Source organism: Equus caballus, chromosome 21 (assembly GCF_041296265.1).
Source record: "Equus caballus isolate H_3958 breed thoroughbred chromosome 21, TB-T2T, whole genome shotgun sequence".
In the NCBI taxonomy this organism is placed as follows: domain Eukaryota; kingdom Metazoa; phylum Chordata; class Mammalia; order Perissodactyla; family Equidae; genus Equus; species Equus caballus.
The window spans coordinates 11,211,562-11,226,208 of NC_091704.1; the positions used below are offsets into that span (position 1 = coordinate 11,211,562).

The 14,647-nt window shown below is 39.6% G+C and overlaps 1 protein-coding gene across 47 annotated transcripts in view; it reads right to left on the bottom strand.

Annotated features, from left to right (window-relative positions):
• LOC138919734 (ral guanine nucleotide dissociation stimulator-like) overlaps positions 1-14,647 on the bottom strand; it is a 175,753-nt gene that overhangs the window by 74,142 nt on the left and 86,964 nt on the right. For 19 of the 47 annotated variants that reach the window (XM_070245971.1, XM_070245975.1, XM_070245980.1 and 16 more), the window contains one exon: positions 111-205. The exons of 16 other annotated variants lie outside the window; for them this stretch is intronic. The gene's annotated coding sequence lies outside the window, so the exon portion shown is untranslated. Of the gene's footprint in view, positions 1-110; positions 206-8,360; positions 8,459-14,647 lie in introns of all 47 variants that reach the window. 12 more of the 47 variants (XM_070245973.1, XM_070245976.1, XM_070245981.1 and 9 more) reach the window with 2 other exon arrangements.

Here is a 14,647-nt window from a genome sequence, read left to right on the forward strand (position 1 = left end):
ACAGCACAGGTTATCAGGTATAAGGCGTTACATTGATTCCTTATGTTTAAAACAAAAAGGCAAACCATTTTCTGGTAGCACATAGGGCTATAATGAACATTAAAACCAACCTTTAAATAGAAAACTTTATTTTTAGATGATCCAGGGGGTCTTTCTTCCAAGATCAGCCTAAGATTTTTTCGGAGGAAACTGTATTCTCATTGTCCTGAAATTTGAAGCAAGAAAACTCAATCATTTAAGACCATTTGCCTATTCTTACTTGTTGATGAGAAATCACGACTACTGCCACCCTTTTAGCCTCTGAAGGGATTGTAAGCTTTGTCTTGATTTGATGGCTCAAAAATAAAATCTACCAAAGGTACGTTTTCTAAGCCTCGTCTGGCTCTACCCATTAGAAAAGTGTGAGCTACTGTTCTATCAAAACTAATTATATTTTAAATCTACAACCAAGTCTCAATTACCAAGGTTAATGGGACTACATGCATATATAATTCTCTCTTACATTTATCCAGTGCTTTTAACTTCTTCAAAGCACTTTTCACTGTACTGCATATATAAAACAGACGCATTTTTTTAAATCGACAAATAAGGTAAAAAATAAATCTTCAGATCAATAATTTCAACTTTGTACCTGTCAAAAGCTATTAGAACTTGCAAAATTGTCTAATAGGACTTTCATTGCCCTACTCTCCTCTCGACCCCTCTCAACTAAGGCCAGAAAAGACCGAAAGATCTGGAGGAATCTCCAGAGGAGAGGAAGCCAGAGAGGGAAGGAAGCCAAGGACCTGGGCCATCCACAGCCTGGATCATTAGCTCCAGCGTAATTGAGAATAACTGACAGTATGTGTGACTATGGCCAGAAAATCCAGAAAGAGATGAAAAGGCAAAGAAAATGACGTGTGAGTAACAGTATTTACAGGGTCTGTCTTTGTCATTCTCTCAACAAGCATTATTGAGTGCCTACTGTAATGACAGGTGCTTTCAACAAAGAGGATGGACACAGCATGAACAACCCAGGCAAGACTGCTATTTTCATAGTGATGACCTTCCTGAATGGTGCAGACAGACAACAAACACAAAGACACACAACTTCACATAAACGAGATAACTTCAGGTGGCACTAAGCTCTGTGGAGTCCATAAACACAGGAATGTGATAGAGCCTTGGGGAGGGGATCCTGTTGTAGATAAGGTCACCAGGGAAGGCCTCAGGGTATCTGGGCTGCAATCTGCGAGAAGAGCCCACCCTGTGCGGGTCTGCAAACCAGATGATGGAATGAGTGAACTCGCCAAGTATGCTAGAGGGAGAGGGGTCCAGGCCAATTTCAAGGGTTTCCAGGAAGTCACTGTTCTGTGGTTATTCACTTTGTGTCCTTTTGGGGATATTACTAAAACCTCTCCAGGACCCCGGATTTATTGCCTCTACAATGCGGGTTGCTAACACTGATCACCTGGACAGGGGAGCGCTGAGAAATAATGGGTAAACAATTGTGAGGAGCCACATAAATGCTAAATAATGCTCATGGTAATAAGCTTTTATTAAAGTCAGCACCTTGATAGGCAGCTCACAATCGGATACCTTGGCAAATGTGTAAATTGACGTGGCTGCTCCCTGTGCACACCAGCACCATCCTTTAAAACGGAAAAAAATAAATGAGCCTATGGTCATGATATTCGAAGTAGTTAGTGATCAAACAACTGTCTGGAGAGAAAGCTGGTGTGTGAAGTGTACAATGGGAGCAGGAAGATAATGGCACATCACAGCCCAGCTCACGCAGAGGATAACTCATGAATTGACTGGATGCTTGCTGGTGCACACACCATCCGCTCCAGGGTGGTACTCTAACCCCGTCAGGACTAGGTGCTGCCACCAAAAGGCCCAGCAGACAGGAAGGGGAGTGAGAAGGAGCCAGAACAGAAGCATCTCTGGCAGCAGCCCTCTCTGGCCCTCTTGGCCTTGGAAAGCCACCCCTGGGGGAGGAATGAGCAGCCAGCACCAAGGGCCCTACCTTGGAAGGGCACCAAGGAAGTGGTGGGGGGTGTGAGGGAGGAGGGATGAGCATTGCATTTCTCCCTACGAGAATGAAATATCCCAACGCCAGGAGAGACTTCAGTTGTCGTTATAACTGAGCCTCCCCACACAGAGATATGAGTCCACCCCTTAGAAGCAAATCTTCCTCCCCCAAAACCTCCCCCCAAAATATAACATTAACATGACAAAAAAAGAATTCTTTTTTGTGGGTCCTACCGTCTCTTTGATATAAATACACAAGTGCCTAACATTCTTTCCCATCTCCCATCCCACATCGGCAATCAGATTGTGACACACACACACACAAGCACATGCTCACACAAATACCACACACACCCAATTCCTTTGTTAAGCCCTGGCTCAGCTATTATAAGGTACCTGTGGAGTGTAGGTCACATAGTAGAAAAGTTTAAATTACTGTTGCTTCTACTCTGAAAAGCAGACAGGAAGAAAAGACAATAAAAAAGAAAACACTTATTTTAAGGCTGATACTAAACACTCTACTCCACGTTCACTGAGGTCAATTTCCCACCGTGGGATGGGGAGAATCGAGATGATCTCTGAGGTGCTATGAACCCACACTGCAGACTTCACGTTTTGCGGCTTGACTAGAAACGACGGGGACGTGAAAAAGAACATGGCGAGATAATCCTAGTCTTCAGGAAATTATGGTTTAAACTGGGCTGGAGAAAGACCAAGATCCTCAAAAAAATCTAATTGATTTTAACCAAATGGAGTAATTTTAAAATGTTAAATACACTGGGATATCATATTAAAAGTATTCTGGGAGAGCATGCCACACGGGACATGGTAAGTGCTGAATTTCCTGCTGCTAAGGGAGGCATTCCTATCTGCCAGTGTCTCATGCTGCTCAGACCTGAACCATTCATTTAGGTAGACCATTTGTCCAAGTGCGTCATTTCCCAAAATAGCCAATGGAGGAATCCAGGGAGAACTGTCCTGAGGAGATGTGGTCATCCTCAAGGCCAAATCAGTCTAGACAAAGATGGTTCTTAGCAAGACTGCTCAAAGGGCTTCTAGACTTTGTTTGGTAAGTGTTGTTAATGCCTTGGTAACAACGGACTGTTGACAAGGTGGGAGATAATGTCAGAAGGAAGGAAGGTACCCGCTCACATCTTTTGCTTTTAACTTAAGCTAACCCATAAAATCCATTATCAAACCCCAAGGAATGCTCCCAATTATTGTCTTGGACCCTTCATTTCGCTTTGCTTTGTTTTTTTTTTTTTCAACTCTCTATTTCTGTTTTTACCTGGCACTGACTTGCTTGACTCCTCTTCTCTTCTCAGCTTCTGGCTCTGTGCTCCCCCTTTAGACTTGATGAGTAATTTTGGTTTTCCTGCTTTTCACCTTTGGCACCCCTTCAAAAATGGGTTAGGCTTATCTTCTGGCTCTTTCTACTTCTGACTGCTTGGAAGTTTGGATCATACTTAGCCAAGTTTTGATCCCAGGACCTTTCCCTGGCTTTGACCTGTCTCAGTGGCATCTGTGCTGGGCTTGACTCCTCCAGGTGAGGGCGTCGGCAAGAGGGAGGATCAAGCAAAGATCAAGCAAGGAAACAGGAAGAATACCTGGCTCAGCTTAAACTGTGCAGGGCACTGAGGCCTTGCTGGCCGTCCAGCCTCTGCCTCCTTCTTCCTCTGCTGCTTTCATTCCCTCCCATCTCTGACTTTCAATTTTTATTAAGTTTCCACCTTCTGACTGCTCAATCCTCTTCTAGCATCCCTTTGTAAGATTGAAATGGGAGTGGGAGTGATATCCATTAGCCAAAATAAGTTCGATAGCTGGGAGAAACTGCTGAATCTCTGGTGTCTTTATAGCACTTATCAAATCCGAATTAACCATATTAGTTGGCAAACTGCTCTGGCTTCCCAGGCAGTCAGCTGGTAGGTGAGTCAATAACTATCTGTCAGATGAATGGATGCACACACACTAGTTGTGTAGCATGGCATCAGGTACTTTAAATAATACAAAGTATAAGACTTCATCCTTGGCTGAAGAAGGACATCTTCTCACGGCCATTCACAAAAGGACTGTTTGGAAATATCACCAAGCGCTAGACCAGCTTCGCTATTTCTTCTAGAAAACAAGAAGAAATCTCTTGGTTCAAGAGAAGTTTGTGTCATCTCTTAATGCACAACTGGCTTCATGTGGGCAAAAGGGAATGTGAGCAAAGCCCTGGTTAAAGCATAACAGACGCCCTTGGGCTAATGAACTGTCGAAGGTATTAGTGTCAGCGGATTTTCTACATAACTGCTTTGTAAACAGCAACACGCATAAACCATAAACAAGGAGAATGAAGTGAGCACCCACAGACCCACCACTCATGTCAAATCATACAATGTTGATATCACCCCAGAAGCCTCCACTCTCCTCTCTGATAATCTTTCACTTACTTTTCTTTATAATTTCATCACCTTTATAGACTCCCATAAAACATTTAGTTATATCCAGTTTGGGGATCAAAATAGATGAAAAAACAACAATTGCAGGTGCATTCAACATTGGACATGAAAAAGAAAACTGGTTTTTAATAAGATACTTGAAGTGTACACTTTCCGTAGGTGATCAAGACATTTACTCTTTCGTCCATTTTTATATTTGCTGACTGCCAATCACTCTACTCCTTAATACTTCAAAGGTATTTTTCCCAAAGCTGCCTTTTGTCTTACACTAATGCTTTCCCGGACTCAAGTGAATTTTGAAGGAGACTGAGCTCATCATGATGAAATGGATGTTGACATTCCATAACCATCACTGTAATTATTCCTAATTTGTACTTTGCTTCAAAAACTCTCTTCCCTTGCCCCCTAAAGTCTGTACTTTCAGAATAGCATCTACAGCTTTAATTATACCTGAGAAAAAACTACTCTCACCACAAAATCTTGTTAATCACGGTACGTTACTATCTTCGAATATCCTGTTTTTTTAAAACTGCATTTATATCAGGTTCCCAAAGAGTTACAATATTAGCAATGAATGTTTTAACTGTTTCTGTAATTACTGTTTGTAATTACTACAAATTAAAGTTGTACAAACTTTGGATTGGAGGCTGGTTGAATTATCTACCAAACTGGGGTGAATGGTCTTTTAATCAACTGTATACTGAACAAATCTACAGAGTAAAAACTGAGATGGAATTTGAGTGACTTGGTGTCCATCGAGAATCAAATCTGATGCTGTAGTGTTAACAAGGGACTTCAGGTCCAGAATGATTCTGTTAATCACACTTCTTCCAAATTAGTCAGTTAATGTTGTGGGTCCTGATGAGACAGGATTTAGGAAGGCAGAGAGCGGCGGGGAATGCTCCTGGTGATAGGATCCTTAGAGCAAAGGACAGAAGACAAAAGGAGAAGGCTGTATTCGTGAGAAGTGAGCTGGACCATAAGCGCTATAATTAGAAGCTTATAATGTCACCACACTGCTTTCTGTAATGTAATATTTTTGTTGTCTGTTATTTTCCTTGATTCAGGTTTTGTATTTTTCATGATGTAATAGTGAGATCTAGTCTCATTTTTCTGTGTATTTGGATACACTGAGTAGAGTGCTCTGGTTGAGTAAAGAGTTTCACATATGGGAGACTTGAGAAACAAGAGTGGCAAGGAAAGTTAGGTCAGATTATGAAAATTCTTAAAATGTTTCTATTGGACTTAATCCTTCAGAAGTCATTTAGTGTTCTCTTTTCTTTTTTTGTAATTGAGAGCACCATGAGGAAAGGAGTGTTTTTGATGATCTATTTTATTTTATTTCTTTCTCTTTTCTTGGAGGAAGATTGGCCCTGAGCTAACATCCGTGCCCATCTTCCTCCATTTCATCCGTGGCTCGCCTGCCACAGCATGGCCTGATCAGCAGTGTATAGGTCTGTGCCAGAATGGGAACCTACAAACCCCAGGCCGCCAAAGAGGAGCACACAAACTTAACCACTACACCACCGGGCTGGCCCCATTTTTGATGATTTCTAAGGGGTAAAAACTAGGCAGGGAGATTAGGTAAGATGATATAGCAAAAATTCAGGCATTAAGAAATAAGGTTAGACTAGGCTGGCGATGGCGGCCATGGATTGGAAAGGAAGGAAGGATGGATGCAGCATCATAAGGGAAAAATTTGCTTCTTTCCCTTTGTCTTTTCAGCCATTTGGGCTTAACGGTGTTCAGTGCTCCTGATTTATTTCCCTTCCCATTTATATTTTCCTTCTTCCCTCGATAATCTACTTTTGCTTTCCCATTTTTCCCTCTCTTCTCTCCTTTGCTTGCATTCTTATCACCTTCCCTGATAGGACGATGACTGAATCAGGCAGGTAGACATGAAATGGGAGATCTGAGTAGAAACTAACTATAAGATTTACTAATTAGAGTATGTTGCTGCTTAACACATTTTTTTTTAACCTTTCATCTGCAGTTAAAAAGAAGAAAAGAAAGGTGAGGAGGCAAAAAAGGAGTAGAGAGGAAAAGGGAGAGACTCATTTATCCATTCATTCAAGAAGTGCTGTGTTTCCAGAGAAAGAGAGAGTGCCAAAGAGATAGAGAAAACACCACACAATAATTTGTGTTATTGTAGTTGTATGATCTATTTCCCCTTCTAACTCAGTTGGGTAAAGTAGAGATGCCAGATGGGAGTCTAAAGACTAAGGTGAGATGGGCAGTCTCCCTCCCTCCCTTATTGCCTGCTGCTTCTCATATCAAAAGATGGAGTCTACATCCCTCCCCCTAGGCCTCAGTGACTGGCTCAACCAATAGGATGCTGTGGAGGTGACTTTCTGGGACTTCTGAGGCTAGGCTGTAAGAAGCCTGGTCTTTTGGAATATATCCTCTTGGGATGCTTTCTTTTGGAACCCAGCCACCACTTTGAGAGATGCCCAAGTCACATGAAGAGGCCACATGCAGGCCCTCCAGTTGGCAGCCCCGAATAAGATAACAGCCAGCATCCTCAGCAAACACAGAAATGAACCATCTTGACATCCAGCACAATAGAGGCAAAGAGGATTTCAGCCCAAGCTGACATCTGACTGTACTTCCTAGGAGACCCCCAAGCAAGAACTGCCCAGCGAATCCCAGCCAATCCACAGAACAATAAGAGACAAGAATAAGTTACTGTTTCAAGCTACTCCACTTTGTTGTGGCTTGTTATACAGCAATAGATAACTTTTTTCATCCTTACACGAGACACAAAGAATATCGAAAGTTTGAAGATTCATAATGCCACCTGGAATGCATGTATATTTTTTACGTATTTTTTTCCTTTTAAAGGTCACTTTCTTATTCATTAGCCTTGAAATTGGAATTTGAATTGACCTTGATCAGAAATCCTAAGAAATGCTTAAGCAAATATTTTAAGCACTAACATATTTTGAGTACTAGTTCAGGATAAAGTGGTATTGATGTGACAAGAATAACGGATGTGTAATTAGAAGATGGAGTTTAAGTCCTAGTTCTGTCATTTATTACTGTGTGGCCTACAACAAGTTATTTAACATTTCTGCTTCCTAGTTTCCAATGCTATAATGTAATCGAAGGTATTTAGTGATGCATGACAAAACACAAACATTCAGTGAATTTCCATTTCTTTCCTTCCTATGAAAGTCCTGTACTCATAAGTGCAACCATATCAGAGCCTATCATACTGCTTCCTAAAACTAAATATTTTTATTATGTATCAAATGTTTCCCTTGATAACTACTGCATAAGCTTCCATAGTGTTGCCTTTACTAGTGTGATCTGCCTCACTTTTCCTGTGGGATAGTTTATTTAATAGATTTTGGGGACTCATCCTGTTGCTGGATTCTTACAAAGACTCTTTTGTGATAACCTTCTTTGGTTTTCAAGGACATGACCCTGTTTCTCGAGTGTGGTTCCCTACTGTAGCATAAATGTTAACAAGTTAAATGCATATCACATAAGAATTTTAATTGTTCATCATATGTTTATGTATTGAAATATAGAGTCGAATTGATATAATTGGTAACATTACCCATTTGCTTTGATTTGAGATGTCAAGTGATTGAAAAAATTTTTAATTCAGAATTGAATTACCTTGCTTATTTGAATTTATCATTTTTGCGTAATTAGGATGAACTAATTTTTTTTTATTAATGTTATGATAGATTACAACCTTGTGAGATTTCAGTTGTACATTTTTGTTAGTCACGTTGTGGGTACACCACTTCCCCCTCTGTGCCCTCCCCCCACCCCCCGTTTTCCCTGGTAACCACCGATCAGATCTCCTTATCAATATACTAACTTCCAACTATGAGTGGAGTCATATAGAGTTAGGATGAACTAATTTAATTTGCAGTTATCCTTAAATGACTTAACTGATGTCTGCTGAGGTTCTCAAGGCCACAGGATTATGGAGTCATGCTGAACATCACTCTGTCTCTTAGGGTTGGAAGTACAAGTGCACCTTGTGAAGCCTGGAGACAGAAGTTACAAGCTTGATTTTTTCTCCATTAATGTTTTTTTTCTGTTTTGTCCCCCTCACCTCACTCTAGGCTGCGTCATGTTTCCCAGAAGGACCACATATTGCATTTGGAGGTGGTCCTCCTTTTCCAACTTTGTTCTGATTTTATGTCATTTTTACTTGGTGTTGAGCGCACATCTCAGTTCTGCAAAGGAAAGCTGGTTATTTATCTGGTAACTTGTGGTTGGAATCCCCAAGAGAGTGCTCTTTATAGAGACTGAGGGTCCTTTAGCAAATATTGCTTTTTGATGATGCATTTTAATAAGCCTTTTAAAAATCTGGATACCAGACTACCGGCTAGGGTACCTGGAAGCAATAATTTTAAAATAGTGCTTTTCAAACTGCAGGTCCTGACCCACTAGTGGATTATGAAATAATTCTAGAGGGTGTGACAAGCACTTAAAAAACAATGAAACAAAATGGAATAGATAATATTAGAGTGTATTACACGTAAAAAGGTAAGAACAGTTTCATAAAATTTTTATATTCTTTTGGTGTGTGGGCGTATATACTGATTTACGATAAAAAATAATTTATAGATTTATTTTGAGAGTTGCCATCAAAAGAATTTGAAAGTCACTGCCATGGATTTAAAGTTATCTGAAACAGTTTTGTAATATAGCAGTTTGAAATGAAGCCCCAACAGTATATGTAACAAATAAAAGTGTAGATAGGTTTTAGCTGCAAATTTTAAAGGGATTGGCAAGTTACTTTTCCTGAGAAGTCTAGCCCTGGGATGACTGGGTATTTTCCAAAGGGCCAGGAACCAGTTATCCCAATAAACGGTAGGGGCCTCAATGCTCTCTCCCTGGGAGGCTCTGAGGTAACGTTCCTCATCTCACTTGTAATGCTGCTGTTGCCCTGCTGCAGTGGCTGTTGGAAGTACTGCGTCTTCCCTAACCAGATCAGAAGGACCCAGTTTTCCCAAAGTCTTGGTCTGCCAGAAAGATGGCATTGCACTTCTCCCCGATTTGTGGGACCTGCACCCAGCTTGGAGAGCTGGAAAACTCCAGCCCTTAACTCCCCTCTTTGCTAGGGAACCACGTTTTCCTTCCCACTGGGTCCTTGGAAGATGGGAAGCAGCAGTAAGGTTACTTGTGTTTTATCCACACCATGTGAGTCTGTGTTTTTGTGTGAAGGCTGACTCATGTGGAGGAAAGTTCTATGCCTAGAATTATAAAATTAATGCTAATCAGAGTAATGCAGCATCCCACTTCCAATCTGCTAATGAGCTTTGGGGAGAGATGGCACATCTTCCTGCAGCTGATGGATGCCCCTTTTAGAGGATCTACGACATCCTCCCCAGGTCTTCACTCAGCTGGGCTAACACACTTCAGAACAAAAGAATCCTCAGGGCAGGATGGGACCCCTTGCTTTTCTGGTTCTTGTCCCTTGAATTTTCCAAACTTCTCCTCACTTTTCAGTCTACTCTCTCTGCCACTAAAATGGCTGCCTATTAAACTCATCAGTGGAATCTGCCATACTGTGTCGCTTAAACTTTTTCCATCTGCTTAGGGTTTTTACTTGTTTTTCATAGAAAGCCCTGACCTAAATCTCTACTCTTCTTTTATAATGCTTTCATTTTGACCTTACTACTGCTGAAAGTCAACCAAACTCATTCATCACTGTCCCTCCCCCCAATCTCCATGAACATTATCCTGTTATCCAGGTTTTTAACATACACTCAAGAGATTGTCAACAAAAATGGACTAAACCTTTACATGGAACTTCTTTACCCCCACATGGGACATTTTCAAGAATAGGAGCTTTCAGATGAATTAGCAATGTAGATAAATTTGTTACCAACACTAGAATCTCATTCTGAAATATTTTCTACAGCTCAAAACATGGCATAAGGCAGATTCCTATTTAAGAGAAAGGGCCTTCTTTTAAGTTGTCTTGAAGATTCTGAGACTGTCCTTAAGAGCAGTGCTATGAGAGGATATGAGGCACAATCTCAGTCACCCCAAGAGTTAATTTAAATGGAGAAACTGAGATGGTTTCCCAAAGCACTGGAATTGATTTTTCCCTGAGTCTCTCCATAGTTGTAGATTCTGATAATCACAGAATATAGAGAAGGAAGAAACTTGGTGTTCCTTCTAACTGCCTCATCTCACAAACCAAGAAACTGAGGATCAGAGACATGAGGTCATTAGAGTCATCCAGTTACTTAGTTGCTTACTTCGACTAGGGTGGTTTCAGAAAGGATGCAGAAAAGTACAAGTATTTGAGAGCTACTTAGGGACTGTATTAATCAACACTGTAATAATGAGCTCTGTGCCCTTGGGTGCTGCGACAGCTGGGGGTCCACTGCTGCAGCTGACAAATAAAGTGTGAGGATTAAACAAAAACTGAGGAAGTCCATCGCCACTAGACCTGCCTTATAAGAAATATCAAAAAGAGCTCTCCTGTCTGAAATGAAAAGGCAAAGGATACAAAGCTTTAAACAAGTTGATAAATAGATAAAATCAGAAAACTGCAACTCTGTATCAGAACATGTTAGTAAACAATTATGATGCAAAGGTTAAAGGGAAAGAAAGCATTAAAAATAACATTAACCATTCCAATTTGGTAACAAATTCACAATACAGAAAGAAAGAATTTTGATAACAAAAATAGCAAGGGAAGAAGAAAAGGACAGAACTTGCCTAGTGAAATGAAGCAAAAATGCTATCAGCAGAAAAAGAACTATCTCATCTGTGAGACCTTTTATACAAACCTCATGGTAACCACAAAACAAAAATTAAGGCAGAGTCACGAAACATAAAAAAAGAGGAAACTGAAAAACACATCACCAAAAACCGTCAAGCTGAAATTGTAGTGAGAAACACAAGGAAAAAGAAACAAAGGAAATATAGAGCAACCATAAAACAAAAGATAAAATGGCAATAGTAAGTCCCTATATATCCATAATCATCCTAAATGTAAATGGATTGAATGCACCAATGAAAAGACAGAGAGGCTGGACAGGTTAAGAAAAAGACCCAAAAATGTGCTGCCTCCAGGAGACCCATCTCAGCTCTAAAGAAAAACACAGGCTCAGAGTGAAGGGGTGGAAGATGATACTCCAACCAAATGACAACCAAAAGAAAGTGAGTGTAGCCATAATTCTATCAGACAAAATAGACTTCAAGCCAAAAAAGACAAGAGACAAAGATGGGCATTATATAATGATAAAGGGGATAATCCATCAAGAACACATAACATTTATTAATATATATGCACCTAACGTAGAAGCACCAAAGTCTATAAAACAACTATTAACAGATCTAAAGGGAGAAACAGACAGCAACACCATAAGAGTAGGGAACTTTAATACCCCACTTACATCAATGGATAGGTCTTCTAGAGAGAAAAATCAACAAAGAAACGTTGATCTTAAATGAAACACTAGACTAGATGAATTGAACAGACACATATATAATATTCAATCCAAAAGCAGCAGGATATACATTTTCTCTCAAGTACACATGAAACATTCTCAAAGATACACTGTTTGTTGGGAAACAAAACAACTCCCAATAAACTTAAGAAGACTGAAAAGATATCAAGCATCTTTTCCAACCACAATGGTATGAAACTAGAAATCAACCACAAGGAGAAAGCTGGAAAAGTCAAAAATATGTGGAGCCTAAACAACGTGCTATTCATTAACTATTGGAACAACAACAAAATTAAAGGAGAAATTGAAAAATATTTGGAGACAAATGAAAAGGAAAATACAGTGTACCAAAATCTATTGGATACAGCAAAAGCAGTACTAAGAGGGAAGTTCCTAGCAACACAGGCCTACCTTGAGAAACAGGAAAAATCTCAAATAAACAATCTAACAATACATCCAAAAGAATCAGAAAAGAAGAAAAATGAAGAGCCCAAAGTCAGGAGAACAAAGGAACTACTAGAAATCAGAGCTGAAATAAATGACATGGAGAGTAAAAAGAAAATAGAAAAGATCAGCGAAACTAAGAGCTAGTTCTTTGAAAATATAAACAAAATTGACAAACCTTTAGGAACAATAAGACAAAAAGAGAGAAGCCTCAAATAAATAAAATCAGAAAGAGAAGAAATCACAAGCAATATAACAGAAATACAAAGGATTACAACAGTATTCTTTATCAATGTTATAAACTACATTAACAAAATGAAGAATAAAAATCACATGATCATCTCAACAGATGCAGAGAAAGCATTTGACAAGATTCACCACACATTTATGACAATAACTCTCAATAAAATAATTATAGAAGGAAAGTACCTCAACATAATAAAGGCCATATATGACAAACCAACAGCTAACATTATACTCAATGGTGTAAACTGATAGCTATCCCTCTAAGAGCAGGAACAAGACAAGGATGCCCACGCTCACCCTTCTTAGTCCTAGCCAGAGCAATCAAGTAAGAAAAATAAATAAAACATATTCAAACTGGAAAGGAAGAAGTAAAACTGTCGCTACTTGTGGATGATGAGATTTTACATATAGGAAACGCTAAAGAATCCATCAAAAAACTAAAAACAAATGAGCAGAAATAAAAAATCAAGAATACAATCCTATTTACAATCACAACAAAAAGAATTAAGTGGGTAGGAATAAATTTAACCAATGAGGTGAAAGACCTATACACTGAAGACTATAAGACATTGTTGAAAGAAATTAAAGAAGACATAAAGAAATAGAAGGATATTCTGTGCTCATGGATTAGAAGAATTAACATAGTGAAAAAGTCCATATTACCTAAAGCAATCTACAGATTCAATGTAATCCCTATCAAAACCCCAATGACATTTTTCACAGAAATAGAAAGAAGAATTCTAAAATTTATTGGAAACAACAAAAGTCCCCAAAGAGCCACAGCACTCCAGAGAAAAAAGAACAAAGCTGGAGGCATCACATTCCCTAATTTCAAAGTATACTACAAAGCTGTATTAATCAAAACAGCACGATACTGTCAGAAAAGCAGACACAGATCAATGGAACAGAATTGATAGCCAAGAAATAAACCCATACATTTAGGAACAGCCAATTTTCAACAAAGGAGCTAAGAACATACAATGGAGAAGGGAAAGTCTCTTCAATAAACACTGATGGGAAAACGGACAGCCGCACACAAAAGAATGAAAGTAGACCATTATCTTACACCATGCACAAAAATTAACTCAAAATGGATTAAACACTTGAATGTAAGACCTGAAACCATAAAACTCCAAAGAAGAAAACGTAGGCAGTAAGCTTTTTGCTATCATTCTTAGCAGTATCTTTTTCAATATGTCTCCTCAGGAAAGGGAAACAAAAGAAAAAATAAGCTAATGGGACTACATCAAACTAAAAAGCGTCTGTATGGCAAAGGAAACATCAATAGAATGAAAAGACAACCTAGCAATTGGAAGAAGATATCTCCGAATCATTTATCCAATGAGGGGTTGCTATCCAAAATATATAAAGAACTCAACAACAAAAGAACAAACTTAGTCAAGAAATGGGCAGAGGATTTGAACTGACATTTTCCCAAAGATATACAGATGGCCAACAGGCACATGAAAAGATGTTCAACATCACTAATTATTAGAGAAATACAAATCAAAACCACAATGAGATATCACCTCATGCCCATCAGAATGGCTATTATTAAAAAGACAAGAAATAAGAAGTGTTGGAGAGGGGCCAGTGCCATGGCCGAGTGGTTAAGTTCGTGTGCGCTACTTCAGCAGCCCAGGGTTTTGCCAGTTTGGATCCTGGGCCTGGACACGGCACCACTCATCAAGCCATGCTGAGGTGGCATCCCACACAGCACAGCCAGAAGGACATACAACTAGAATATACAACTATATACTGGGAGGGTTTTGGGAGAACAAGAAGGAAAAAAAGATAGACAAACAGATGTTAGCTCAGGTGCCAATCTTTACAAAGAAAACAGAAGTGTTGGAGAGGATGTGGAGAAAAGGGAGCCCTCATACACTGCTGGTGGGAATGTAAATTGGTGCAGCCACTGTGGAAAACAGTACAGAGATTTCTCAAAAACTTAAAAATAGAATGACCAGGCATGACATCAGCTTCACGGCGGAGTGAGCTCTTCCCTTAGACTCTCCTCCCTAAGAAACAATGAAAAGGACATTCATAAACCAACAGAGGACAGGCACACAA